The following is a 6201-nucleotide window of genomic DNA, read 5'->3' on the forward strand; positions in this document are numbered from 1 at the left end:
CACTTTTTATTATTTATTTTATTTTGTGTTATTGCGAGATCTATTCATCCAAAATCATCAAACCAATCCATCTTTTGCCCGAGGAGGGATTGACAACCCCTCTTACGCGTCAGGTTGCAAGTATTTGTTCTTTGTGTGCAGGTACCGTTTACATAGTGTTGCTTGGTTCTCCTACTGGATTAGTAACCTTGGTTTCATAACTGAGGGAATACCTATCGTAGCTGTACTGCATCATCCCTTCCTCTTTGGGGAAATACCGACAGTGTCTCAAGTGACATCAAAAGGAATTTTTGGCGCCGTTGCCGGGGAGACATCATCAACATCTATGAGGTTCCTAATAAAAATATCATCTCCGTGCAATTTACATGATTTGCTATTTGCCTCTCGTTTTCATCTCCCCCACTTCACAAAAATTTGCCATTTTATTCGCTCTCTTTTTCGTTCACCTTTTTCTCATCAGATCTATCTTTTTGTTTGCAATCTTGCTTGCCTACTTTGTCGTTATGGCTAGTTCTTCCTCTGTTGCGTGTACCCCCGAGAATGAGGTTCTTAATTTTAAACAAAGGGGAGGGGAGAATCTACAAGATGCTTGGTATAGAATTCGCAATGCTCATAATAGATCTGTTCGTAAGAAATTTACCGTTATTCTTCTTTGCTGTTTTTATGTGGGCATCACCACTTGGTATAGATTTGTCCTCGATACGATTATCGGTGGTAATTTCTTGATGTGTCCATCTTTGGATGCTTTTAGTGCCATGGGAGATCTATTGGGTGTAAAACCTATCATTATTAATGAAACAATCTTAACTCTTGAGCATGTTATGCAAATATTAGATGCTATTGAAAAAAAGATGGTCACCTTAGAGAATTAAAAACTTGGATACAAAGATGCAGAATTTTGCTAATAAATTTGGGTCATAAGCGGGCGATGTTTTCAAACTACTAAAGGAAAAGGAAACCATAATTGACAAAACAATTGGAGAGAGTCCTTCTCTTGCGCTCGTTGCGAGACTTAACCCAACACCTTACGGCACGAGTTGACGACAGCCATGCACCACCTGTGTCCGCGTTCCCGAGGGCACCCCTCTCTTTCAAGAGGGATTGATAAGTTGGAAGAATTTTTTAGTAATTTAAGCTCGGCTTTTGCTTCTGCTAAAACTATTGAAAAAACTCCCGTAAAAATTGGCAAGACTACTCAAGTCACTAAGAACAAGGGTGCAACTTCTATAATAACAAAGAAGATCTTAAGATGATTAGTATTCACCCGGACTTTATTGAAGTTGTAAAAGAGTCTACTTGCAAGAATGAATTCTTCAATCTTATTCCTAGAAGTATTATTATTGAAAATATGCATGCTAAATCTTTGAATAATATTGGTTGTGTGATTAAGGAATCAGAAACTAAAGATGACAACACTTGAATCTATGCATTATGCCTAGCTAGGGGCATAAAACGATAGCGCTTGTTGGGAGGCAACCCAATGAATAAACTTTATTTTTGCCTTTTTCTTTCTGTTCTTGAGTATTTAGACAATTATGCTACTATTATGATTGTGTATTTGATGTTTTAATTAGTGTTTGTGCCAAGTAAAACCTTTGGAATCATGTTTGGTGTAGTTGATTTGATCTTGTTGAAAAACAGAAACTTTTGCACCCAGTAGCAAAATTGTTAAAAATCACAGAAGCGTGATAAAATTCTGAATTTTTTACACAAGATTGATATTCAAATTTCGTACGATGTCCTAATTGTTCAGAATTGTTGGAGTTACAGAAGTATGGACAAAGTCCAGATTACTACAAACTGTTCTGTTTTTGACAGATTCTATTTTCGTTGCATTGTGTGCCTATTTTGATTAATCTATGGATTGTATCGGGGGGTATAAGCCATGGTAAAGTTGGAATACAGTAGGTATAATGCAATAATAAAATATGAATGGGTTTGCAACAATACTTATAGTAGTGATTTGCTTTATTATACTAACAGATCTCACGAAGATTTTGTTAAGTTTTGTGTGATCGAAGTTTGCAAGTTTTGGGTGAGATCACGATGGATGAAGGAATAAGGAGTGAAAAGAGTCTAAGCTTTGGGATGCCGCATGGCACCCGAAGATAATATTCAAGGAGAACCAAGCAACTAAGCTTGGGGGTACCCCGAAAGGCATCCCCTCTTTATTCTAACAACCATCGGTGTTTTACTTGGAGCTATATTTTTATTCGTCGCATATCATGACATTTTGCTTGGAGCCTCTTGTATTATATGAGTCTTTGTGTGTTTTGGTTTTTAGTTTGTCACAAGTATCGTTGCTAGACACACCTATTTCCGAGAGCCAAATTATGCTATGATTTGTTAGAATTGCTCTAGTGCTTCACTTAAATTTTTTGAGCTATGGAATTGCTCTAGTGCTTCACTTATATCTTTTTTAGCACGATGTGCTTTAATATTTTTGAAGAAATGCTCTCATGCTTCACTAAGATTTATTAGAGAGTTAGTAAATTTTTTGAAGAAATTCTCTCATGCTTCACTTATAATATTTTGAGAGACGAAAAAATTTATGCTCATGTTCTTCACTTAAATTTGTTTGAGCTTATCAAAAGCAATTGCAACATATGAAACTAGTCCCAAAGTGATACATATTCAAGAGGGATATCATAAAAACTTCCATGAAGATCATTGGACAAAATAAACTTGATTCTTTGTAATAGTTTTTGAGATATGATGATAGTGATATGTAAGTCATGTTGGTGAGTAATTATGCTTTAGTAAGAATATTGGTGTTAAGGTTTGGGATTCCCTATGCAGCACGAAAGTCAATAGTTATGCAATGAAATGACATCCTACTTATGGTGCATTATTCGGTTTTAGTTATGCTTAATGCCCGCTTGTGTGATTTTTCGTTTCTTGGTTGGTTGCTTCTCAATCTATTTGCTAGCCTCCACTTCTACTAAGTAGAAATACTACTTGTGCACCCAGTTTTGCCATATGAGTCCACCATACCTACCTATATGCAGTATTTTCGTGCCGTTCTAAAGAAATTTGTATGTGCCATCTCTAATTTTCAAAATGAATTTCCTTTCTGTGTGCTCGTACCGCTCATGAAGCGGCAGGGGGTGGCCAATATATTCCATGCTAGATGTGTTATTCTCAAGATGAGTGTTTATTCACTTGTCATTGCATGAGAGTACAGCGGTAATAGGGATGCCTAGTCCCGAAATGAAAAATAAGTTCACTTTATATTGTCAAATAATAAATTCCTTGCAAAATGTTGGTATGGAAGGCACCCGTGGATACGGTTAGCCATGGATTGTGAAAGAATGGTGGAAAAATGAATAAACTTTTTTTCTGTTTGGGAACCACCTATGATATATCTAGCATGGAAAGTGTTGGGAATTACTCGGTCGTTTTTGTTGACGGGAAAAGTATGCATCTCAAAAAAATATCAATTTTTGCTTTGAGCTCTGGCACCTCTACAAATCCCGATGTCCCTCTGCGAAGGGCCTATCTATTTACTTTATGCAATTTTTATTTTCTATTTGAGTCTCCATATTCTCTTATAAAGCACCAACTAGGGAGCACTATGATCATACTTGAGCATTGGATGTAGCTAATATGCTAATGATTGAGCATGATGGGCTAGGGATAACTTTCTTTAGTGTAGATGAAAGACATGGTTGCTTGTTGATATGCTTGAGTATTGAAATCTTCATGTCAAAACAAGACTATTGCTTTGAACCTTATAAAAGTCCAAATGTCCATGCTACAAAAGAAAATAATATGTGATGAACATGATAGGCGGCATTCCACATCAAAAATTCTATTTTTATCATTTACCTACTCGAGGACGAGCAGGAATTAAGCTCGGGGATGCTGATACGTCTCCAACATATCTATAATTTCTTTATTGTTCCATGTTGTTATATTATCATTCTTGGATGTTTTATATTCATTTTATAGCAACTTTATATCATTTTTGGGACTAACCTATTGACATAGTGCCCAGTGCCAGTTGCTATTTTTTGCTTGTTTTTTACTTCGCAGAATATCAGTACCAAACGAAGTCCAAACACAACGAAACTTTTGGGGTATTTTTTCTAGACCAGAAGACACCCAGTGGGCCAACAAAGTACCAGAGGGGAAGCTCGTAGGGAGCACAACCCACCAGGGTGCGCCCAGGGGGTTGTGCCCCCCCCCCCACGGAGCCCCCTGCACTGCCTCTTCACCCTATAAATTCCCAAATATTCCAGAAACCCTAGGGGAGTCGACGAAACACAATTCCAGCCGCCGCAAGTTCTAGAACCACGAGATCCAATCTAACACCATCACGGAGGGATTCATCATCCTCATTGGTGCCTCTCTGATGATGTGTGAATAGACCACCATAGACCTAAGGGTCCGTAGGCAGTAGCTAGATGGCTTCCTCTCTCTCCTTTGATTCTCAATAAAATGGTCTCTTGGAGATCTATTTGATGTAACTCTTTTTGATGTGTGTTTGTTGGGATCCGATGAACTTTGAGTTTATGATCAGATCTATATCCATGAATATTATTTGAGTCTTATATGATCTCTTATACGCATGATTATTTATAGACTCGTATGTCTTCTTTGAATCTTTGGTCTAGTTAGACCAACTAGATCAAATTTTCTTGCCATGGGAAGAGGTGCTTTGTGATGGGTTTGATCTTGCGATGTTCTTTCCCAATGATAGAAGGGGCAGCAAGACACGCATGTATCATTTCTATTAAGGATAACAAGATGGGGGCTATTCCTACATGAATAGATCTCGTCTACATCATGTCATCGTTCTTATTGAATTACTCTATTTCTCCATTTCTCCATGAACTTAATACACTAGGAGTCGGTCTACTAATCTTGGACATGATGCCTATATAATGATCATTGCCTTGGATATCGTCATAATTATTCGATCTTCTATCAATTGCCCAATAGTAATGTGTTTACCCACCGTGTGCTATTTCTTGAGAGAAGCCACTACTGAAATCTACGGCTCACAGGTCTATTCTTTATCATATTTGCTTCAAGATCTATTTTTATTCGCTTTTATTTTCAGATCCAAAATGCAAAAATACCTTGCTGCATTTTTTATTATTTATTTTATTATGTGTTATTGTGAGATCTATTTATCCAAAATCATGCAAACAAATCTATCTTTTGCCCGAGGAGGGATTGACAACCCCTCTTACGCGTCGGGTTGCAAGTATATTTGTTCCTTGTGTGCAGGTACCGTTTACATAGTGTTGCTTGGTTCTCCTACTGGATTGATAACCTTGGTTTCATAACTAAGGGAAATACCTACCGTAGATGTACTGCATCATCCCTTCCTCTTTGGGGAAATATCAACGCAGTCTCAAGCGACATCAGGCAGTGGCGAGCGACGAGGCAGAGGAGAAAGGACGCAAGGGGGGCTCACTGGGCCCTATAGTTGTGTGCAAATGAGCTCGGGGAGGACCAGGGAGGCTAGGCAGGACGACGCCGACGAGGGCGTCGGTCGTGTCGGGAGCGGGATCCACCGAGGAAGAGGGAGGGGAGGCGAGAGGCGCGAGGGGAAAGGGGGGTTTAGGGTTCCAGAGGGGGGCCTGGGGTCTTACAGCCGCTGGGGCTTGGCAGATGGCCGCCACGGCGACGACCGAGGCCGTGGCGGTCTTCTATGGTGGCCACGGTCCCATTCCATTGTACCAGGGAAGTAGACAACGGGGAGGGGGCAAGCTGGGCCACCTGGGCCCGTCCGATGGGCTAAGGCCCAGGGGGGACAGGGGGTTTTGTTCTTTTCCCTTTTCTTTTTTAGTTTCTTTTTGTAAGTGCATCTAGTGCCACCCCTAGTTGGTTTTGGAGTATTGACGACAAACCTGGTTGAGGGACTAATGTGTTTGTGAGAATTGCAAGATAACACAGGTAGTAGTCCCTCATTGATTAGGTTTAGCTACCGGAGATGACCCCTAAAAATGTGTGAAGACATTGAAGACAATGGTGGTATGTGAAGATATTCACAATGAATATTATGACTCGAGAAGACATTCACGTGAAGACTATGGAGTGCGAAGACATAGCTGTTTCGTAGTTTCCTTTTCTTCTTTGTTGAGTCATAGGAACCACCGTACTGTTAAGTGGGGTCCAAGTGAACAAAGTCAGAGTGACTGAAGTGATGCTCAACCAAATCCTAAGTCTTCGAGCAAAGACTATGAGAGC

This window comes from Aegilops tauschii, chromosome 3 (assembly GCF_002575655.3).
Source record: "Aegilops tauschii subsp. strangulata cultivar AL8/78 chromosome 3, Aet v6.0, whole genome shotgun sequence".
Lineage (NCBI taxonomy): Eukaryota > Viridiplantae > Streptophyta > Magnoliopsida > Poales > Poaceae > Aegilops > Aegilops tauschii.